At 43.3% G+C, this 10,324-nt stretch overlaps 1 long non-coding RNA gene across 1 annotated transcript; it reads right to left on the minus strand.

Moving 5' to 3' along the window:
* Positions 1-122: 122 nt before the first annotated feature.
* On the minus strand, positions 123-9,941 carry LOC128347975 (uncharacterized). Its single transcript, XR_008317859.1, has 3 exons — positions 9,827-9,941; positions 3,086-3,210; positions 123-2,668 (listed from the first exon to the last, which is right to left on the minus strand). It is a non-coding gene; the product is annotated as an uncharacterized LOC128347975 (long non-coding RNA).
* Between the last annotated feature and the right edge of the window lie 383 nt (positions 9,942-10,324).

A 10,324-nucleotide genomic window follows, 5' to 3' on the forward strand; every position in this document is an offset into this window, starting at 1 on the left:
AAAATAGCAACCAATTTCACATTAATATAATAGAAATTCTCCTGGTATTAGTTGTTGTTGTTTTTTAAAGTGGAATCTCAGTTTAGGCATATTTTCTGGCAGAATATGCCTGAATAAAACCATTTTATGAATGAATTTTAATGAATTTCAAATACAATGAAAATAATTGTAACAAAGATATTCATCACATCATTATGAAATAGAAAAAATACACATCTCTAAAGGAAGGTAATTATAATAATTACAAAAAGAGCACATCTATTTCAAATCACAATTAATCCTCCCTTCTTGAATATATATGAGACTGATCAACTTATTTTTTAAAATTAAAAGCACCTTTAAAAATTGTCTGCCTTTCAAACATATATATATATATATATTTAATATACATTAATTGTCACAAATAGACAATTTTATATATATCTGTTACAAATAGACAAAATGTAAACACACTCCCAACCTACAACACCTATTACAATCGATTCATAATCACACTAGACAATTCCTATATATAATTCGTATTTACTACAGTTTGTTCACCGTAAATTCTTATCCAGTCCCCTTTACTAAAAACACATTCATAATCTACACAACTACAGGTTTCCACAACTTCTTTATGCAGTTATATCTTTTTGCTGTTTCAAGATAAGCTGTCATTGTTACTAATGCATCAGTCTCCATATCTTTTTCAAAAAATCTTTTTTCCCCCTGGGTCTCTGTTCATTTTTCCATTTCCCTGCACATACATTCTAGATACATTATTAAGATGTGTAGAATAGGCTTCAAGAACATTTCAGCTACTTTCTGCCAGCCTCTTCAACTATTTTGACAGCAACAGCGGCAATTTCTATTTCCAGAATTTGGCAAGGATTATGACTGCTGCTGCTAGTGATTGCTGGTTTGTTGATGGTTTTCAACATGCCTCATGCTTTTCAAAGATGGGTTCGTTTAAGTAGCTTAATAAAATTACAAATGCCTCAAATTTCAGCTTACACCTGGTTACTCAATGAAGAATGTCTAGCCATATTTTGTGAGATCTAACAGGCACAGAGATAATTCCAGTCAATGATTTGGTAGGATAACAGGTCTGCTTCATGCATTAATATTCTCTCAGTGACTCAGTCTCATCTGAATCTGTGAACTGATTTCATTGAAAAGCATTGTACCTGAGGTTATGTGATGCAATATGAAATCTTAGTCGGTGGTATTTGATCTATGATGGCCAGTTCATACATGCAAATCACCACTTCATGGTGCAGTCACTGAGTGAATAACATACATGTTTGAACTAAACATATGGCTGATAAATCTATTCTTAAATGTCATAAGCATCTACGAATAAAATGCAAAAATCCATAGCCTTTTGTCAGTGATACTAGCCTGTCAGTTCAACTTTTTCCCCTTCCTTCTTAGTCTTCCTTTATGTATTAATGTTGTGTCTCTAACTTTAGCTTTCTGTTGTTTAAATCAGTCATTTCCTTTTTATATATCTGATCCAGCTATGGAAAGTTAATACTGTATGCATATTCATGCAGAAGCCTCTGAGCATATTTTTAGAACCTGAAATATTATAAAACAAATCAATCCCGTTTGTCAGATTTTCACCCGCATCTTGATTTGTTCAAGATTTAGTGTATTAAAGAACAACAACAAAAAAAAAATGCAAAGCAGAAGTGAAAACAGAAAGTCAGTGCAGTGCCTCAGAGATGAGAGGAAGAGAAGAAACATTCCAGCATTTCCCCATGTCTAAAATTAATATTTTTCTTTTTCTAGAACACATACATCTCATTATCATTTAAGTAAGTCTGTGGAAAGCAAGGTTTCTGAATACTCATTCTACATTTAATGCTGTTATGTATATTAATATGAAGTTCTTTGTCTCTTTTACAAAAAAATTCTGCCAGTAACTGGGGCTTACACAAAATCTCAGCCAGTTCTTTGTACAGCCAGTTCATCACCCATTGAAGTGGCCCCCTTCTGCGGCCTCCCGCCTTTCTCATTGTACATTCATCATTCCCAGAACTGCTTCTGTGCAAATTACTGAGAATGCAGCCTCTAAGGCCAACTACTTCTCTCTGACTTTTGAGCATTGTAAAAAACAAATACAAACCTACAGGGAAAGTATCTATCTATCTATCTATCTAGCAACACAGACATATTTCAAAAGTCAAAGCAAGGCAATATTTTTCTTATCACTAAATCATTCTGACCACAACCCTTACTATTTTAAATGACCCTTGAAGACCCACTTACTGATAAACTTACTGTTTAACTTAGCTGCTGTCTACTTTTATTATTTTGTTATCTACTGTATTTTATTATTTTACCTAATTGTGTTTGCTGCATTGTGAGTTCCTAAAAGGTGGGGTATACTTTTTAAAAACAATCCAATTTTCAAACTCATAGAATAGTCAACAAGAATTCTCCAGAACTCTTCTTCAGCCTAGATGTTAAGCAAAACCAGGGCTGGCTCCAGGTTTCAGAGGACTCCAGTAAACTGCCCTTCATGGGCCTTCTCCTAGCTGGGTAGGCCCTGAGAGATTCACTCTGCCACCACAACATGACAGCTATGGGCACAGAGGAAACTTTAGAGGTTCCTGTAGTGGGCCCTTCTGGTCACCCTGGATCTTCAGCAGTTGCTCAATGATGCCAACTCATGATGCTGGCCCTGAGCAGAACAAAAAGGAAGAGAAGACAAATTTGTAATAACTAGCAGACCTGGCACAGAACGTCTGAGCCCTCTTCCCCCAGGCGTCTGATGCCCACCTGGCCTGCTCCCCCCACCCTGGTTTCTGGCCAACTTTCAAGCCGGCCCGTTCCTTCCCCTTCTGCCGCTGCCTCCTCACCCTAGCGGCCGGGCCCGCTGCTGTCTCTTCGCTGCTGCTGCCTCCCCACCGCAGCTGGCCGGCCCAGCCACCGCCACCTCCCTGCCGCGGCCAGGCTCGCCACCTCCCTGCCGCAGCCGGGCCCGCCGCCATCTCCCTGCCACAGCCAGGCCCGCCGCCGCCATCTCCCCGCTGCGGCTGGACCTGCCACTGTCTCCCCGCCGCAGCCACCTCCCCAACTTGGCCGGGCCCGTCGCCACCTTGCCTGCTGCTCCTTGCTGCCATGAGTCCGGCGAATAGCAGCCAACCAGTGCCCAGCCGATCAGGTGCCTCCCTTGTTGGCACGCATAGCCTTGCCACATCCCTATGCATCGCTGGTGGCTGGCTAAGAGAATTAAGTATAAAGATAGTTTCCACAACTATACCTTTTATATTTTAAAATATCTTTCCCATTCCTTCAATACAGTATAGAATTTAGTTTGCTTAGTATCATTAAAGTCTTCCAGTTGGGTGGAGTGGGAAATAGAGGAACAATTCATATATACAGCTACTGTCAAGGTCTGGCCAGCTGCTAGGAAGTTCACGAAGCAAGCGGAGCTGCTGAAATCGGATATGGCTTGGCTGAACGCTGTCGACAAGGAATGTTGACAAACGTTGATTCTCAGCAATGAGTAGGAGGCTGGAGATGTGATTTATAGAGCAAGCCGAGAGCTCCCAGCTGGTAGGAATTCAAGGCTTGTCAGCCCTCAGCAACAGGCGTTTGCTCCTGCTAACAGCCTCTAATTGCGTCCTACGTCTCGTGATCCTGCGCTGTTGTGGAGTCAGTGGTGTTTCATTGCATAGCTCTCCTTCGGATTGGTCCCTCATGCTTTCTGCTGACTCAGGTTGCTGTGCCTGCTCTAAATCATTTGTTGGATCTACCACAGCTGTTTCATGAATGCTGACAGCCGGGCTCTGCCCCTCAGACACTCCTGAATCGGCAGGAAAGTTGACAGCTTCCCCTTCCTCCTCGCTGTCGGAGATCAAGGGCATGACAGCTACCATCACTACCATCAACAGATTCACAATAGTGTTTTATAGCTGCTGCCCTCATACATGAGTCACCTTAATTGGTGCAGTGGGGAAATGCTTGACTAACAAGCAGAAGGTTGCCGGTTCGAATCCCCACTGCTACTATATTGGGCAGCAGTGAAATAGGAAGATGCTGAAAGGCCATCATCTCATACTGTGTGGGAGGAGGCAATGGTAAACCCCTCCTGTATTCTACCAAAAGAAAACTACAGGGCTCTGTGGCTGCCAGGAGTCGAAATCGACTTGATGGCATGCTTTACCTTTCACTTACCCTCATACACACAAAGAAATCTTATGTAGATTTAACTAAAGGTTTATTCAAGAAAACCTCCATTTTCTCCTTCCCCTCCCTTTTCTTTTCTGACTCCTCTCCCCACTCTCTACAGGATCCCCACTGGGGCAAACATCCAGACAACTAAATACAAAAGATTACTGGATAGAACACAACAAATAGCAAGTGGAAGAAAAGGGCAAAAGGAGAGAAGAGATTAAACCCTCAGTTTAAAAGCAAGGGTGGAGAGGGAAGCAGTAGACCTACAGTGCTCTGAGTCATGCTATTGCCTGATGCATATTGCTGCAGCAGGAATGGTGGTTAATGCTTTTCCTACAATTAAAATGAAATTGAACATATATTGACATCATTCACACAATCAAAAACTGTGTTTTATCCAGGTTTGGGAGCTGTGTGTGCTCACAATTTTCAGTTGTGTGAAAGCAAGGTGTTAAGAGGAAAACCTGGGTAGAAGTGATTGTTTGGAAGTAAGGTAGGCATGGACCTAAAGGCCTTTGGAGGCACACACATACACCCCCGCTGCAAGTTAAGCAAGCATCATTCCCCCCACACACACACCCCATGACACACACAGTATTTTTAACATATGGGTTTTTGAGGGCACAAACCACAACTGAACTCACAATAACATTATTATTACATAATGTAATAATGTAAAATAAGTATATTTATGCAAATATGCATTCGCAGAAACATTTCAACAAGCAACTTCACATATTCCCATCCCGTGTATTTCTTTACCCACTCTCCCCCTGTCTCTAAAGGATCCCATGAGGCTATTCCCACGATCCCTGGAAAGCAGGCTAAGGGAGCTTAGCCCACTTTCCAGGGATCGTGGGAACCATTGGGCTCACAGGCGAGCCCGGTGCTCCCAAGGTGGCTAGCCCGCCTAGTTCCCCCTCCCCTTAAATGAGGTTAATGGAGCGAACACTCTGTTAACCTCATTCCTTAGCTTTTGTGTCGCCACAGCACATGGCAATACACGAGTTGACCCTCCGACCGGGAGGCTGCAAGCAGCCTCCTGGGCTCGGGGGCATCCTGGAACTTCCGGGGGCTGCATGGCCCCCAATCCTTGCAGCCCCTGCCGACTCCATGATGAAGATGGCAGTTGTGTGGGTGGCCGATCTGGATGCCCAGAGCTGCCTTTTGATTGTCTACAGCAGTGTTTCTCAACGTGTGGGTCCCCAGATGTAATTGGACTTCAACTCCCATAATTCCCAACCAAAGGCCACTGGGGCTGGGGATTATGGGAGTTGAAGTCCAATAACATCTGGGGACCCACACGTTGAGAAACACTGGTCTACAGGGAGAGCGGGCTAAGCCTGCTCTCCCCGCAGACCTGGAAGAAGCTCTTCTCACCGATTGTGAGAAGAACTTCAATATTTCAGCAACTGAATCTGCAAGAATGTAAAGATGTAAAAACCAAGGTAATCTTAGTGGGGGAAGACTTTGAGATTTTTGTTGATTTTTAACGCAACTTGGGGGCTGGGTGAGAAAGAGGGCCATTCAGAAAAGCAGGTAAGAAGTTGGAGGTGCTTTGCTTTTCTCTTGCAATAAATGTGACTGAACAAAAGGTTGTTTTTTAAGATTATTGCTTCACTACATGTTTGAGTCCCAGTTTTTAAAAATCCAGGCAGACATTTTATGTATTTAAAAGATTTATGTGCCACCATTCTTCATAAATGAACTCATGACGGCTTACAACAAAATTCATTTTCAAAAAGAGAGTAAAACACAGAGCAGACTTGTCACATTACTGCTAACATTTGTAGGAAATGAAGTACGCTAATAGGTCTAGACCAGGGCTGCTCAACTTTGGCCCTCCAGATGATTTCAGGGGTGGATTCATCTTTTTGTCACTTGTACGCAAAAGAGATTTGCCAACCCAGCTTAGGAACTTGGGTGGAGTCGGGGCAAGTTAAATCTTTTTATAAAACTTTTTCCAACCACGGCTGTGCAGCGGAGATGGTAGCAAAGAAGGGGGGGGGGTGGCCAGTGGGGTGTGGGCACTCGCGGAGGTGAGGGGCGACCGAGTTGGGGAGGCAGAATGCACAGAGAGCCCTGAAATGGCCTGAAAACTGCCAGACCTGTCATTTGAGCGGCAGGTGGGTTCAGGGAAAGAGCTCTTGCTGCTGCCTCTGCCTCCCCCACCTCGGTCTCCCATCACCTCCAGGAGTGCCCACACCCTGCTGGCCACCCCCATCCCCTCTGCGCAGTGGCAGTTGGAAAACGTTTTTAAAAAAGATTTAATTTGCCCCCAACCCCCCAAATTTGCTGCCTCATAATTTTCCATCGTAGGGCAAGTAACTATCTTGCCTACGCATTAATCCGCCCCTGGATGGTTTTGGACTACAACTCCCATAATCCCCAGCCACAGCAATAGCTAGGTATTATGGGCACTGTAGGCCAACATCTGCAGGAGGGCTGAAGTTGAGCAGCCCTGGTCTAGACAATGGGGATCAGAAGATCTCCAACAATCTTTACAGTTAGAACCATCTGGTATTATCCTAAGACAGAGCTACACAACTTCAGCCCTCCAGCTGTTTTTGGACTACAACTACCATAATCCCCAGTCACAGTGGCTAATAGGGATTATGGGAGTTGTAGTCCAACATCTGCAGGAGGACCTAAGTTGTGCAGCTTTGTCCTGAGAAATGGCTATACAGAGCTATGGACTCGTATTTTCCAAGTCCAATCCAGTACTCTACTGTTCATTTTAAAATTTATTTTTCTGCATTTATTTAAATTATTTACTAAGAGATTGTTGGTACAATGGATCACAACTACTGGCAACCCTCCTTTCCACTCTTTAAATTTCTAAGTTTTATCTCCCTGCATGCCTGTTTTGGATGATGATCCACTATACATGTCTGCCATGCATGATACCTTTTAGTAGAGATTAGTTCAATGACTCTGTCAGCTAACACTGTGTGTTTATGTGTGTGTGCTTCAAATATCCCCATCAGTTTTCACAAGGTAAATATATATGACTTATTTTGGAGTCATTTTGTTGCAATCAAATTAATTCAGCAAATAATATTTCCTTATATAATCCATCCCATTTGCTTTGCTACAGCTTAAAGCAGTTCTTAGGCTTTCTTTATTATTTAGTTTCTCTAGTTGATAACAGTCCCTCTCTGGAGGATTTTAAGAAGTCAGAAATGAGGCTGGATGCTTGAATTTAAAGCTCTACACTAAGCATAAATGCTTCAGTCAAGAGAAGGGGAGACAGAAAGAGGTAGAGTGGGGGCGGGGCGGAGAGAAAGAGAGAGGATTTTTCTGTCACATCCCCTTCCTTTTAAAGGCTCTTCAAAATGTGCTGGTGTTGTACATGTGTATAATGAAAGCATATATCAACCATTAAGAGCTCCTGAGACTAAAAATATTTCAAAGTCTATTGGGAAAGGGACATTTACAAATATACAAAGGGACATTTCTGCTTGTTCTTGTAAGCTTATTAATAATTAATAAAACCAGGGTAATATGTCTGATGTGTTAAATAAATATATTTAAATCTCCTTTATTGGGTTTATTTATTTATCTGTCACATCTTTATACCTCCCAGTCTAATAACTCTGGGTGGTTTACAGCCAATACAAATAAAATAAAATCAATCAAAATAATTACAAGTTAAAGCTAAAACAATTTAAAAATCACTGAAGGCCAGATTTTAAAGAAGTGTTTTAAACAACCCTCTTAAAGGTTATTAGTGTTGTTAAGCCCCAGATTTCTATGCCACAGAATGACTTTGACAAGTTGTTAGCAATTTTAACATCTGGAATGAACAATTTTCCATGGCATGAGAACAGTACCAGGTCCAAAAGGAGGGGGAAAGTAACATATCTGTGTCAGCATACAACTGTATGTCTGCATGAGGAATGTCCTTTGCTCCCAATTCATCTTTTGGTGTATAACCAGAGAGACCCGGTGATTTTATACATATGCTACTCAACTGCCTGTGTGCAAAAGCTTGTTGAGATTTGTGCAGGCATTAATGATTGGTACATTATTGCTAGCTAGAACAATGGCAGATCCTCAGACCATGACAAGCCTTTGTGCTCATGCAGCTCCTTAGAATATGAGATAAACCAGTTTGGCACCCTTTCTCACAGGAGGGAAACCTGGGTGTTTTTCACACAGGGCTTTTAGTTTGCATCTCCTCTGGAATGCAGGGTGTGCATTCACATATCGACCAGATTTACCCCCAAAGTCCCTGCGAGCTATCGGGGAGCACTTCACATATGAGTAGGGTTTTTCATTGCATGTTAGAGTGTCACCCGATTTATATCCAGGGTAAAAAAATATCCACTTTTTGTGTTGGTCTTTTTGAGCGACTTTGAACTCGCAGTAAAGCCTCGCAGTAAACCTGCAGTAAAGCCTGCTGTCTGAAAAACTCCCTGGTACCTGCAGCACACCACTAAAGGTAAAGTGTGCCATCAAGTTGATTTCGACTCCTGGTGCCCACAGAGCCCTGTGGTGTTCTTTGGTAGAATACAGGATGGGTTTACCTTTGCCTCCTCCCATGCAGTCTGAGATGATGCCTTTCAGCATCTTCCTATATTGCTGCTGCCCGATATGTTACCTGCGGGGATTCAAACTGGCAACCTTCTGCTTGTTAGTCAAGCATTTCCCCGCAGCACCACTTAAGGTGCTTCACTACACCACTAGCCTCCTCATAATCCATCAATGCTGCCTAGCACACAAGAACGATATACAGTGAGCTCCTGTTGTTTCTGTTTATCAGACACAGTTCCTAGGATTTTCTGGAATCTGTCTCTGGAGAATCATTGGTTGTTGCAAGCAGGGGCGTAACAAGGTTGGAGTGGGCCCTGAGACAAGATTTTAAAATGGGGCCCCCCCACTCAAAGTCCAGGGCCTCCGCACACCCCAGGCCCCCAAGGATTTAAGTCTGATATTCCAAAATAAGTATGCTGCCTGGAAATACATTTCACTGAATACACACACGCACACGTCACAATATATAGTGATATACATTGAGTACTATACATTTGTTTTACTTTTAATGCCTAGAACACACTAGAAAGATGAATGATTAAAATGGGCCCCTCGCTGCAGATTAGCCAAGGAGACTTTCAACCATGCAGGGTGAGCCTATGTTTGTTTTCTCAGAATTCTGAACAAATTCAGTCAAGTTTGATTGCAGGAGGTTTTTCACAGGAGGCTTTTAAAGCCCTTTAAGACACATCTCCTCTGGAATGGAGGTGCTGCATTCACATGTTGGCCAGATTTACCCTGAAGTCCCTGCAAGTTATTGGGGAGCAGTTCACACACAAGAAAAATAAAATAAAATAAAAGCAGAAGGCATGCTTCACAGTTCTCGCTCAGACCTTCTGGGTTGCAAAACAACTTGAACATAAGTGCATTTATAAATGAATGAATAAAATAAATATAATACTGTTTCTTCCAGAAGTTTTTGTAATTTTCTGCCATGAAACAAGCCACTTATAGGACTTTTTAGATAGTTTTTTTTAAGCCAGCAAATTTTCCAAGCTGTTTAAAAATAAATATTCAGAGACTTCTCAGTCCCTCCCCCCCATATCAAAGCCCTATGGCAAGCAGATGCCTATATATGGGGGGGGGGGAGGAAGGTAACCACAAAAAGGAGTTCACACTCTACCTGGCAGCAGGGGGTCTTCTGCTGCAGAGAACAGTGGAGGCCTCTCTGGCTGCCTCCTCCTGCCTGGCTGGCTTAGGCCCTACTGGAGTTCAGGCTTCACTGCGGCCTACACGAGGCCTCTGGAAGCCCCGCCCACCCGCCGATCAGCTGAGAGGCGGGAGAAAAGGAGCTCTTTGCAGCTTGTCTGCTGCCTCCATTGCCAGCCAGGAGAACAAGCTGGAGAGACGGCGAACAGGGCAAGTGGCTGTGGGGCCTTGGGGCTGGGCAGGGGGCAATGGGGAGTCACGTGAGGTGCCTCTGGGGGGCCCCTCCAGGCAGTGGGGCCCCCAGACAACTGTCTCCCCTTGCCCTATCGTTGTTACGCGCCTGGTTGCAAGCTATGACATGAGCCACCTTTTGTGGAGCAAAACAGGGCTTTCTCTATTGTAGAAGAATTGGAAGTGCTGCCACCACTCCTTGTTTCGACTGAGGGAACTTGGCTCTGGGAAAGGAGAATCT

This window comes from Hemicordylus capensis, chromosome 1 (genome assembly GCF_027244095.1).
Source record: "Hemicordylus capensis ecotype Gifberg chromosome 1, rHemCap1.1.pri, whole genome shotgun sequence".
In the NCBI taxonomy this organism is placed as follows: Eukaryota; Metazoa; Chordata; class Lepidosauria; order Squamata; family Cordylidae; genus Hemicordylus; species Hemicordylus capensis.